This window comes from Monodelphis domestica, chromosome 1, assembly GCF_027887165.1.
Source record: "Monodelphis domestica isolate mMonDom1 chromosome 1, mMonDom1.pri, whole genome shotgun sequence".
Taxonomy (NCBI): Eukaryota; Metazoa; Chordata; class Mammalia; order Didelphimorphia; family Didelphidae; genus Monodelphis; species Monodelphis domestica.
This window is the reverse complement of record NC_077227.1, coordinates 143,840,375-143,853,261: the sequence shown is the minus strand read 5'-3', so window position 1 is coordinate 143,853,261 and position 12,887 is coordinate 143,840,375. Positions and strand designations below refer to the sequence as shown.

Genomic DNA, 12,887 nt, shown 5'->3' with positions numbered 1-12,887 from the left:
TACATATTTAGTAGGTACAAGGTAATGTAGGCTCTAGTAGCTCCAGGGACCATACAGAAGCATTTGTCTCAGTCAAAGAAGTTAACTTCAGATACAAACAAAGAAAGGATTCCCTCATGAAAGTGAGGTCAAATTTGGGAAGAGGAGGTTTGTATTAATTGAACTTGGCTTATTAACCATAGTAGTACAAAAGATAACCATCCACATGGAAAACAAAGTGGATGAAAATGCATATTACTTATGCTAAAGCTTTCAGCTGGATAGGAAGCCTGCCAAATAAATTTATTAATGTATATAGCTTGGACAAGACTTAGACTCTGAATTAAATAGATCAGTCTGGATTGCATTTGGAAAACTGCATTATGTTTCCAATGATCCCCAAACTACGTGCAACTATACACAAACCTATTTCTTTAACATCAGTAATCTCTTTGTGGGGTTCTGTGACTGAATCATAGAATATCATGATTTCAGAATAATTAAGATTACAAGGAACTCAAAGGTCAATGGAAAGTATAGAGTATAATATAAATTCTTTGAGGGAAAAGCTATTTAATTTTTTCTCTATATCTTCAGTGCCTATCGTAGTGTTTAACACAGATAACATGCTCAATAAATCTTATGGATTTGACTGTGGCAAAGCAAGAAGCATTAAGTACTTATTGCATGCCAGGCACTAGTGACACAAAGTTATAAACAAAACCATTCTTCAAGAAATCAAAGCCATGTAGGTAAATGAAAAATAATCTGAATTACTACTGATTAGAGAAATGAAACCAAAACAATTATGAGATGTCTCATACCCATTAGATTGACTAAAATGAAAAAAGGGCAAAATGACAAATATTGGCGGGAATGTAGGAAAGTACATACACTAATATACTGTTGGTGGAGCTGTTAACTGTTCTAGCCCTTTCGGAGAGCAATTTGTAATTATACTCAGAGAATTATAAAACTCTGTATATCCTTAGACCCAGCAATATTGCTGGGTCTGTTTCCCAAGGAGATCAGGGAAAAAGGGAAAGAATCTATATGCTCCAAAATATTTATAGCAGCTCTATGTGGTGGCAAAGAACTGGAAATCAAGGGAATGTCCATCAGTTGAGGAATGGCTGAACAAATTGTGGCATATAATTGTGACAGAATACTGCTATACCACAAGAAATAATGAGCAGGCTAATTAAAAAATAATTGGAAAGAACTACACAGGATAATGAACAGCGAAATGAGTAGAACCAAGAGAACATCATCCACAGCTACAGATTTAATACTTAAAGAGTCCAGAAAATGAACTGAAGAATGGGAACATGAATATATATACATATACATATATATACACACATATATATATATATATAAAACATAATTTATATATCTGTCTCCCCGTTGATGTTTTCTATGATGTGGGTAGGGTTGGGAGGGGCTGAGACACATAAATAAATTATATTAATTTTAAAAAGGAAAATAAAACAAAACTGATTCCTCAAAGAACTTTTGAATGTGGTAGGTGAAAGTAGACTGCCTCATACTACCAATAACAACTTGTGCTCAAGAAGCATGTGTGTTACTGGAAAAGGAAGTGGAATATACAGAGAATGAAAAATAGTAGATGAACAGTCTGACTAATGTTTTGGCATCCCAAGATAATAAGAGCTTTTTTTTAAAAAAAATGGAACAAGGCTTCTAGACTTTTGTGTCGATAGGTTAAAATCACAGATCCATCAAAGGTTCAAAATAATACCACCTAAAGAACCCCCCCCCTCTCCATTATGGGTTGCTAGATATATATGTATACGCATATATGTATATAGAGAAAATGTTCATTGCTTGATTGACTGCTATAAAGAAATACAGGCACACATATATAATGCACAGTCAAAATGCTCCATTGGTGATATTTATGCACTAATAGAAGGACCAGAAGAAGACCATCAGTACATTGAATGGACTTTTGATGGAGGATTTATGCAAAGAGAGGAACACAAATTGCAGAGAACAAGAATGCATAGATATGTCAAAGCATGTACCAGTGGAAATAATACTTCTACTGATGAAATCAAATACTTATCAAGGTGTATGGATTCATGGATTCATTTGGGCAGGTAGGTAATGCAATGGACAGAGCACTGAGTCTGGAATAAGGAAGGCCTGAGTTAAAATCCTACCTTACATACTTAATAACTATGTGACCTTGGACAAGTTGTTTACACTCTGTTTGACTCAGTTTCCTCAATTGTAAAATGAGGATAACAATAGAACCTCTTTCTCCAGGGTTGTTGTGAATAACATTTGTCAAATCCTTAACAAAGTGCCTGGCACATATTGCAATTATATAAATGCTGTTTTATTTATTATTGTTGTTGCTGTTTGTTGTTATAGCAGTGGTTATTATTTATGTATATGTCTATCCATCCATCCATCCATCCATCCATCCATCCATCCATCCATCCATCCATGCATATGTATTTTGTATATTGTGTGTAAATAACTACTGGCAGAAAGTCTGAAGATAATGGTGAGTTTTTCTCAGACACAAAAACCAAAGAAGATTTGTTTAATCCCTTGAGCTTGGATGCCTGCTCATGATGATATAGGGATTTAAAGGGAACTTAAATTTTAAATTGAAAAATTTTAATTTTAAAGGGCAATTAAATTTAAAGTGAATTTAAAGCCATAAATTACTACTAGTACTTGGAGCTAAGATCTTATTGCTCCATTCCTTTAGAGCTATATATAATTTGGTCCTTCTGCCTCATTGACCACATTGATTCTATATACTTTGCCCAGCTCTCGTCTTTGTCACCTTAAGCATGCTACCCAATCCTGACCTGAAAGCCAATCCCTCTCAGGCTATTACTAATATGAAATCACTTCTACCATGTATCTTGGTTGGCCAGTAGGGCTGATAGAAGAGCAGTGGTCAATACTATTTGTCACTGAGTCACTGATTTTTTGCTATACCTTTGAGGTTGGGAAGGAGAGAAAGGTCAGGTCAGGTGAGAATTATGTTAATTGAGTGTCAGGGAGAAGGAGTGGCAAGATGAGAGAATATGAGATGGAAGAGAGTTCCCAGGGTCAGATCTCTATACTTTAGTGTCTACTCCACTAGCATTATTACATATTCGCTCTAAAAGAGAATTTTAAAAAATAATGTAATTCAATACCTTTATTTTTTTATAGGCTGATTATTAGAATATATAGTGGTCTTAAATCATTTTTTAAAATAGCCCTTATCTTCCTGCTTAGTATCAATTCTAAGATAGAAAAGTGACAAGGGCTAGGTAATTAGAGTTAACTGACTTGCCTAGGGTCACAGAGATAGTAAGTGTCTGAGGCCAAATTTAAACCCAGATCCTCCCATTTCAGATCTGGTGCTCTATCCACTGAACTACCTAGCTTGACCTTATTTTAATTCCTTTTAAAGAAACTTTTCATCATTTTGAATTAGACAAAATTATACAAAACCTGAACATTTCCTTATACAAAGAGGACATTGTGAATCTCTTTTATATTCAGCTTTTTAAAAAAAAGTATATATTTAATTTTACATAATTAAAGGCAGGCATTTGAGGACCATTAAAAGCACTTTGGAATTTACCAAAAAAAGTTCAGTCCAATTGTTTCTTCTCCCTCAAATCTGGACCCAGTTCATGGTATAAGAAGCTCTTAGTATTTAATTGAAGGCATAGGGAAGAAATGAATTGGTGATAAATTCTAATGGCAACAAATCTTTCAGATGCTCCTGAGATTAAGTGATAAAGCAACCTTCTGGCCTCAGCCTCCCAATTTGCTTGGGTCAGCAAATGTAGCCTCAGTTCTTCCCTTGGTGTTCCTTACATAACATACTTTACTCTGACCAATGATTTGATATGGAATTAGGGCCAGAAGGGAAATCTGAAAATTGGATCAGGTCTTTTTGGGTGGTCTAGTATGTTAGAGTTTTTCCCATGATCTTATTCCCTCAAATATATTATATACTATGTTTTGTCTTTGACGAAGGTGTGACTCACTACACCACATCTACATTCTTCATCGTAACTGAGAAGATCTACTTCAGAATAACCCCTTACACTGGTTGTTGTTTTTCAGTTGTGTCCAATTCTTTGTGATCTCATTTTAGGGTTTTCTTGGCAGAGATCCTGGAGTGGTTTGCCATTTTCTTCTCTAGATGACAAAAAAACAAGGAAAAACAGGCTTAAGTGACTTGCCCAAGGTCACAAAGCTGAGGCCAGATTTGAACTCTGGAACATGAGTATTCCAGATACCAGATCTAGCCCTCAATCTCCTGCTGCCACATAGCTGCTCCAAAATTGTGAATTGGAAGCCCCAGAGAGATCTGAACTCCCAGCCCCTGATTTTTAAGACCAAAGCTCTAACACCTGAGTTAGTGCATCAGATTGCTTTCACATCATCTACTCTTATTTGATTTTCATGATAACTCTATGAAGTTAGTAAGATAGGTCATATTATTTCCATTTTAATATGAGGAAATTGAGGCTGAGACATATTGAGTGCCTTTGTCAAGGTCTCTTAGCTGGCAGACAACCAAGCAGAAACTGTATATCTTTTGCCCACAAGTCCAGTAATCTTTCCTTGGTGCCATTCCCACTTTTTATCAGGCTATTTCTATTCCTAGGTGCATTAACAGATTGATAAACTGATTAAGGTGGCTTAGAACAGCCTTAGCACTAGCTGGTTTATTGCTCTTGATAGAAAATGCGTGTGGCATTAGGAAAAATTATGAAAAGGTCATATTTGTCTTCTCTAGTTCCTGGTTTTCCCCTCTTTTCCTCTTCAGGCTCTCAGTATGTTGTGCTCTGACTTCTCTTGGATTCCCCACTACAGGGCCTCACCAAAGCTTGTCTGACTTGGAAAACATCCTAATACTTTAAATAATTCCCACTGCTTTCCTCTTCATCCCAATAATACATACCTGGAGCATTTAATTTTCTTACAGTCGTGGTATCTGCTTTCCAAGGTCACAGCTGGTGAATTTGATCAACTAATCTGTACTAATAGCTCAGAAGAAAGGGATGCTAGTCCCAAACCTTCTCCCCTTGCCCCATTTCCAAATAACACATTTGTATTTTACAGCACTGCTATTAAAAATGAATAATGAACAAACAAAAAATAACAATCTCAATCCCTCAAAACCCCTTCAACATTCCCATTTGCCTATAAAATAAAGTATAAAATCCTTAGTCTGGCATTCTAGCCTGTCTATAATCTACTCCAACTACCTCTGAGTCTTCCATTATAATAGTCTATTTTATAAGTTTTGGATTTTTTACTAACCATTTCTTAAAAGGCTTCAGAGCTTCCTTATTACCTCTAGGGTAAAGTCCAAAACTCCTTCCCCATGTGTTTAATTTATGCCCTTTCCCATCTTCTTTTAGTCTACATTTCCAGATTTATTTCATACTATGTATGCACTGCTGGAGACAATCTGGACTACTTGGTAGATATATGTTTAGTCTCTTATTAGCAGGCAGTTAATAAACATGAAGTGCATACTATGTGCCAGGCACTGGGAAAGGCCTGTGGATTAAAAAAAAAAAGCAAAATAAAGTGCCTACCCCCAGGGAGCTTACAATCTAATGAGGGAGATTCTATTTCTATTGCTCTTTATTTTTCATAGTATTTTGTTTACAACCTTTTCCAGACATTTATGATTTATATTTAAGCCATATTTTATCTTCCTTCCTTTATTTTTAAAAATCCCTCAACAGTAAGAACCATGTGTTTATATCCTGGAGGGTATGGTGCCCTAGACACATTATGTACTAAATAAATATTTATTGAATTGAATTTTACAATACCAGGTTTTCCTGAAGGTAATGTCTTTATCCAAGGGGAATATTAGAAATGATGGCTCTATTATAATCATTAATAGTTTTTTATTTATAATATGTAGATGAGACCCCCCAAATCATACCACAGAAATGACTTACCAAGTTGTCTCCAAATTAGATTGCTCCCTGGGGGTTCCCTGCCGCACTTATTCACTATTTGCTCATGAGCAAGGCCTAAATCTAACTCCCAATTCTAGGTAATAAACTTCTAACCTAGTGCAGAAAATAAAAGACTGACAACTGCTCTGTCTCCACTCCAAATAAACATCATTTTAAAGTTAGTCAACCAATCAATAAGTATTTTTTAAACCCTTATTATCTGTCTTAGAATTGATACTAAGTCAGAAGAGTGTTACGTGATTTGCCCAGGGTCACACAGCAAAGACTGTTGAGTTCAGATTTGAACCCAGTACATTCTCTTTCCAGAACTGGCTTTCTATCCACTGAGCTAACTAGCTTCCCCCAATCAATAAATATTTTCCAAGAACCTATTCTACGAATGTTCTATGAAAGGGCTAGGAGGGACAATAGATTATTTGCCAAGGAAAATTGAGTGAAGTGTAAAAATAATCATAGGGTCATAGAGTTAGAGCTGGAAGGGACTTTAATAGCCATTTACCTCTTACCTTCATTTTATAGATGAGGAAACTGAGGCCCAGGAAACCAAGGCAGGAATTGGCCTCAGAGTTTCCAAGGCCAAAACCAATGTATTTTTCATTCTAAAATAATCATTTAAAATAATTTTCTACCCCTGATAATCCCTTAAATTTATATAATTAATGGGGCAAAGTAATTTTACTTACACTGTCATTTGATCAACTACAACTCTGTGAAGTATTATTATCCCCATTTTACACATGAGAGAATTGAGGATCAGAGGGAATAAGAGATTTGTTCAAAGTCCACTTCGAGTCACTAAGTAGAATGCATGGTCTTTGATCACAAGACTTGTATCTTGCCCCATTTACCACAGGACTTTGGTTCCCAATAACATTCAGAAAAGAGAAGCAACGAAAGGCAAGGTAGAACTTGCCCCACCATTTCTGGGTTAAGCAAGGGGTAAATCAGAACTACGGCTTTGCCCTTCTATCTTCATCCTCCCAAACCCATCCCCAATGACTCTTTTGGGGTTGCTGCCCACTGTTCCTTTCAAAACTCATCCCCTCAGTTAAAATTTTTGTAAAAATAAAAGAAATGCTTTCCCGGACAGTCAGAGTTCATTACTGAGATAAAGTACAGCTTTCCTTTGCTCTGCCCACAGTAACCAGAGTGGAAACGTTTGCATGGCAGGCAGACCACCCACATTTGGTTCTCTGCCCTTTCTCTGTTCACATGTTCTCTGGACCACTTTAAGTGTAGGGGCAGGGAGGGGTTGTGGAGCAAGAGGGGGAATAATTCTCAGTAGAATTAACCTTTTGCAGCTATAAAATTACAGTTTGGTATAAATGTTGCTTGCTTTTATTCCTAGTGGACAGCAAGAAAAACCTCATCCATGTTTTACTGTTGACTTTAGGAAAGGCATCATTAGAGAATCCTTATCCCTTAAACACAGTAACAACTGCCCTCATCCCTGTCTAGCCCCATGAGAAGTTGTAAGTAGAAGATAGAATTCGGAATTTGTGTCTGCTGAAGGCATTTACCCAGTCTCTTTATTTATTTATCCACTGAATAGGAGGGTTGGGAGAATGGGGATGATAAACATGGTGGCCAGGGATTGGGAAAATAGAGATGATCAGTGTGGGAGGGGGGGTAATTTTTTTTCTTCTCCAAAATTTAGAGAATTACCTTTTAAAATGCAGGTACCCAGGATAGGGGGCACAGGTCAAGTCACAGTTAATACCTTAGTTATGGGTTAACACCTTAGCTGGGGTTAGCAGATTGGTTGAATGTGGGGATGTGGGTTTAACAAGTCCCCAGGCACCAAGAGAAAGAAAATGAAATGGTGTGGGGATTTAGGGGCCCAGTCCTGCTTTTTGAGAAAAGAAAGGGCACTTTTAATTAGGCTTTGTTAAGGCAATATTATTTGTCAGACAATGTATACTGACTCAATGACTGGAAACAGCAAGGCTTTGTTAAGGGAATATTATTTGTCAGACAATGTATACTATGACTCAGTGGCTGGAAAATATAGTCAGCAAGTTTATGAAGGAGTCAAGAGATTGTTCAGTGTGGTCTAGTTCATGCTTTTGCCCATCAGTGGAGCAGGTTCTATGAGTCTCTTTCCACATTATGCTTAATGGGTCCTGAGGATTTCTTGAAAATACCTTTGGCTCATATCTGGAAAGTTGCTCATCACTGGTTTTACTAGAATAATTGGTTGAAAAGGAAATAATTGAGTCAAATCATTTTGGGTGACAAAGAACCCACCACTACCACCATTACCACATACACCAAACTCTACATTTTTACTGAGTACAACTACATCTAACTCTTCCAAATCTCCAGGTTTAGGGGCCCCTTCAGACTCAATATGTAAAAACCTTTCCAAGATCACTGAAAAAAAGTGCTATAAACATAATCAGCATCCCCAAACCAGTACATGGAATGACAATTATTTTATTACAAATTTAATTTTAAGGAAAATAATTTGTGTAGCTGTTCATTTATGTTACCGACTAGTAAAACACATACATAACAATATATACATTTTACATATTTATGAATTAAACTTTTAAAGACATCTCTATATTTCTAGCCTTTGTGTGTCATCTGCTGGCTTTTGCATTCTTTTTACTTATTTTAACTTTTAAAAAGAAGTTATATGTATTTATGGTATTAAAAGATAAAATGTGTTGTTGCTATTATGCAATGTTATATTTGCATTTTATGGATTTCTTAGTTTCTAAATTTTTTCTTGGTCATCTACTGGCTTTCATACAGTCCTCTTCAGCTTCTGCAACACTCCCCCCAAATGTCCATTTAATTTCTCATACTGACCGCAATATATGGAAACTTTGATGGAGAAAGTCATCATGTGGAAGGGATACCTGTATTTTTAAACAAGAGAAAGATTGAATTAATTTAGTTTAATTTTTGAATGTATAGACCTAGGCTAAAAATGAAGACCAAAGGAGAACTGAATCTGTTTGATCTTTCAACTTTGATTTATCTCTTCTTCTTATCATAAAACAGTCCCACCTCCTACCACTTTCATTCTCATTTACTGATGAACAGAAGAAATTATTTGGATCAGCTACAAATTTATGTTTCATAATCTCCTTTGGACCCTCACTGGAGCAAGGCAATTCCTCTATACCTCCCTAATTTACTCACCACATTCACCACAGCCTTTCCATGCACCTTTTCTAAACCCTTACCCCCCCACCCCCCATTCCCCTTTCATGTTTTCTCAAGGTTCTGATGACATGCTCACAAGGGAAGGGAATAAGTATTTATACAGTGTAGGCATTGTGCTAAAAATCTTAACTCATACTTCTCTGAAATAAGTGCTTGTTGACTGGTACTTAAAAGTTGAGTATGGAGATGAATATTAAGATTGTTAAATGTATGGTTGGACTGAATAATATTTTAGTTGGTCACCAGGGATTTAATTACTAAATCCCAAATGAATTACTAAAGTCAGAATGGAATTTATGGTAGTTTACAATAAAGAGGGAAGATATTAAGGAAGAGAGAAAGAGAAGAAAAGGAGAGAGATAGCTGCTCTAGCTTTCTGTGAGCCAGGCAAGAATTCAGAGGCCCCAGCCAGGGGAAAGGAGTCCCAAGTGGATGGGCCTCTCCAGAGGCTGGTGCTTCAGAAAGTCCAAGGAAAAGGGAGTCAGCCTTTACACTCACCACCTGTCAGTTCAATCAGCAGATTCTTTATCAGCCTCTTCTTCATCAGCCTCCACTCCAGTAGAACTGCCAGTAGCCTCCAGCAGAAGTCTAGCAGAACTGCTTCTCACAGGTGTCTGTGAGACTTCTCCAAGTGTCTGTGTGCAAAATGATGGTAGAAAAAAATTATTAGCAAAATTGGAAAACTTGGGTAAGAAACAATGCCAAAGTAAGGAAAAGTAGGTCTAGCACAAGCCTACTAATACTAAAAGGAAACAAAATATCCAAAAGGAAGCAAAAATTACAGCTCTGGTCCTGATTTCTCAACTCCCCTGTAGGTAGTGTTACTTAGATGTGTAGCCTCAAACACATCATCTCAAAGATTGAATTCAGTCAGTGGAAGTGACTTAAGAGAAAATTTAGTTAAAACTTTTAATTTTGTAGATAAGGAAACTAAATCACAGAGATAATAAATGTTGTAACTGGAGTTTGAACCTAGATCCCAAGATTCTAGATTCAATACTTTCCCCAGGGAAATCTTCCTCTCTCAGGAATCCCTTTATTCATCCTCTTAGTCACAAAGCCTTAGAACCTTGGAGTCATCTTTAATTCTTCTCTCTCCCTCACCCTCTACATCTAGTTTGTTGCCAAATAGCTACTTTGTAATATCTCTTATGACTGGCTCCTTGGTCTCTGTCTTCATTTTAATCACTTTAATTTGAGCTTCACCTCCTCTTAGCTACACTGTTATCATCTTACCTCCAATATCTGTTATGCAAGTAATTGTATTTAAATCCTTATCTTCTGCCTTAGAGTCATTACTATGTATTGGTTCTAAGGCAGAAGAGTAGTAAATGCTAGGCAATAGCAAAGAAACTTGCCCAGCATCACACAGCTAGGAGTGTCTGAGGCCAGATTTAAACCTAGGACCTCTCATCCTGGCTCTCTATTCTTTGAGCCACCTAGCTTCCCCCATCCAAGTAATCTTAATGCCTACAATGATAAAGGAACTCATCTGCTAAAAAATCTCCATTGGCTTCTCATTGCCTAAAGAAGAAAAGAAATCATCAACTCTTGATCCTGCCATTCAGAGTTGGTATAGTAGAAGTAAGAAATTAATCTTGGGCCAGAAGACCTGGGTTGAATGCTGTTCAATATCTGGGTGACAGACAAATGCTTTAGAAGTTGAGCCTCAACTTCCTTAGTCATAAAATGAAAGTATTGGACTAGAAGATTTCCAAAGTCTCTTCCAAATCTAGCTTCTTTGACAAATGAGAATTGATTAGAGCTAAATAATTAGGTGGTATAGTGAATAGAATTAGGAAGACCCAAGTTCAAATCCCTCCTCAGAAACTACCTGTGTGACTCCGGGCAAGTCACTTAATCCTGTTTGCCTCATTTTTCTCATCAGTAGAGTGATCTGGAGGAAGAAATGCCAACCACTCCAGGATCTTTGCCAAGAATATCCCAAATGGGACCACAAAGATAAGGACACAACTGAAAAACTACAATAACAAATAATTATAAACATTTCTTCCCAGTTACTGTCCAGTTATTTTATATGTAGTAAGGATTTATTCAGCTACTTCTTTTTGGCATATAGCTCTAAAATAGTACATGTGTTGGTTGAGTGCCTCAAAATATGATTTCTGTGGGAGATATAGACTAAGGATTTATCTATATAGGGTCATCGAATCAAGTATTTTGGTCAAAAATGGTAGGGGATTTATTAAATGATATGTGCCAGGATCTGTGCTAGTTGTCTAGGGTGTAAAAAAATAAAATTAAACAGCTCTTTAAGGAATGTCTTTAAGGAATATACCTTCTTGAGAGGGTAAACAAGGCAAAGACAGATAAGTGCATTTAAAGGTTTATAAACAATAAACATTAAGTACTTTCATGGGGAGATGAGGGGAACACAAATGATGACAAATTAAGAGCTGAAGGTACAATGATGAAAACTCAGACTGTTTTTTTTTTCTGTCAAAGAACTTCCTATCAAGGTATTAAAGAGATGCATTGAGGGCAAAGAGATTAAAAATTGAACATCTTTAATGGTTCATTTGAAGTCAATAAACACTTTCGGTTCAAAGAGAGCTATGGCACAGCCTCCATTCTTAAGTATAGTATATGGGCCAATACAGGGTAGAATAAGTATTAAATAAGTATTTTACAAAGGAGAGTGAGGTAAATCTAAAGGAAAGGTTCAGGCAAAGGGTTGTGAAAAAAATTGAAGAAGGAAAAGGAAAAGTCATTTTCAACTGATAGAGTGGTCAAATCACTACAGGCTTTCTGGAGGAGTTGGCAACTGGATTGATGATTGAAGAAAGAGAGAAACATAAACAGGTGGAGATATGAAAGATTTCCATTCCAATTTTCAGAAATTGAACCAAATCTTGAAGTTTGTGAAGAGCAGGACAAAAAAAGGGAGGAGAAAGTTCCCGCTAAAATGTCAAATCTGAGAAGTGGAGTAATGGTAGATAAGAATGGACAGTTAGAGATTGAATTATATAGTGGAGGGCCTTGAATATTAGAGTTATTAAGATTTTTAATAGTTAATGATAACCACCAAAGGTTTTTTGGGCAAAAAGTTAATATTTATACAGTGCTTTCAAAGTATGCAAAACTCTTTCAAGACAGTTGCAGTTTAGTCTAATAACAGTCCTGCAAGGTAGGGACTGTTAGTCCTATTTTGCAGTTGAGAGAACTGAGGCTCAGTAAGGTTAAGTAACTTGCCCATGGTCATGCAGCCAGAGATAGGAATTGATCCCAGATCTTTCTGATTTATAGTCCAACATAAATCCACTAAAGCAAAATTCCCAACCCAGGAAATTTTTTTGAGTAAAGGATTGACATGATCCCAGACTATTAGGAAAATTACTCTCTAGTTATGCGAAGAACAAAGAAAGAAGGAATAGCCTGGGATCAGGGACCCTAGGAAAGAGGGTATTGTAATAGGTGAGAGTAAAAGAGGGCTTCAACTAGAGTGATTGGGGTGAGAGTAAAAGGAGGGACCTACTATGAGATATGTTGGAAAGACCAAAATGTCAGTACTTGGCAATTGATTGGATGTATCAGCTAAGGGAGAAAGAAAGCTGAGAAGAGACTATCAGGTCCCCAAATTGGTGACCAGAACTACCAGTAAATAGAGTTCAGGATAGGGTCAGTTTTGTGCAGAGAGAGAAAGTGTAGGTTTAGACATGTTGAGTTTTAGGTATCAATAGGAACATCTAGGTAGACTGACAGTTGGGAACATTTGGA

The 12,887-nt window shown here is 36.7% G+C and overlaps 1 long non-coding RNA gene across 2 annotated transcripts in view; it reads right to left on the bottom strand.

Moving 5' to 3' along the window:
• LOC107648927 (uncharacterized) overlaps positions 1–10,214 on the bottom strand; it is a 76,713-nt gene extending 66,499 nt beyond the window's left edge. The window contains exons 1-3 of one of the 2 annotated variants that reach the window (XR_008914015.1): positions 9,648–10,214; positions 8,790–8,839; positions 4,071–4,164 (exon numbers count right to left, since the gene is read on the bottom strand). This is a non-coding gene — a long non-coding RNA (uncharacterized LOC107648927). The remainder of the gene's footprint in view (positions 1–4,070; positions 4,165–8,789; positions 8,840–9,647) is intronic. The other variant, XR_008914017.1, reaches the window with a different exon arrangement.
• Between the last annotated feature and the right edge of the window lie 2,673 nt (positions 10,215–12,887).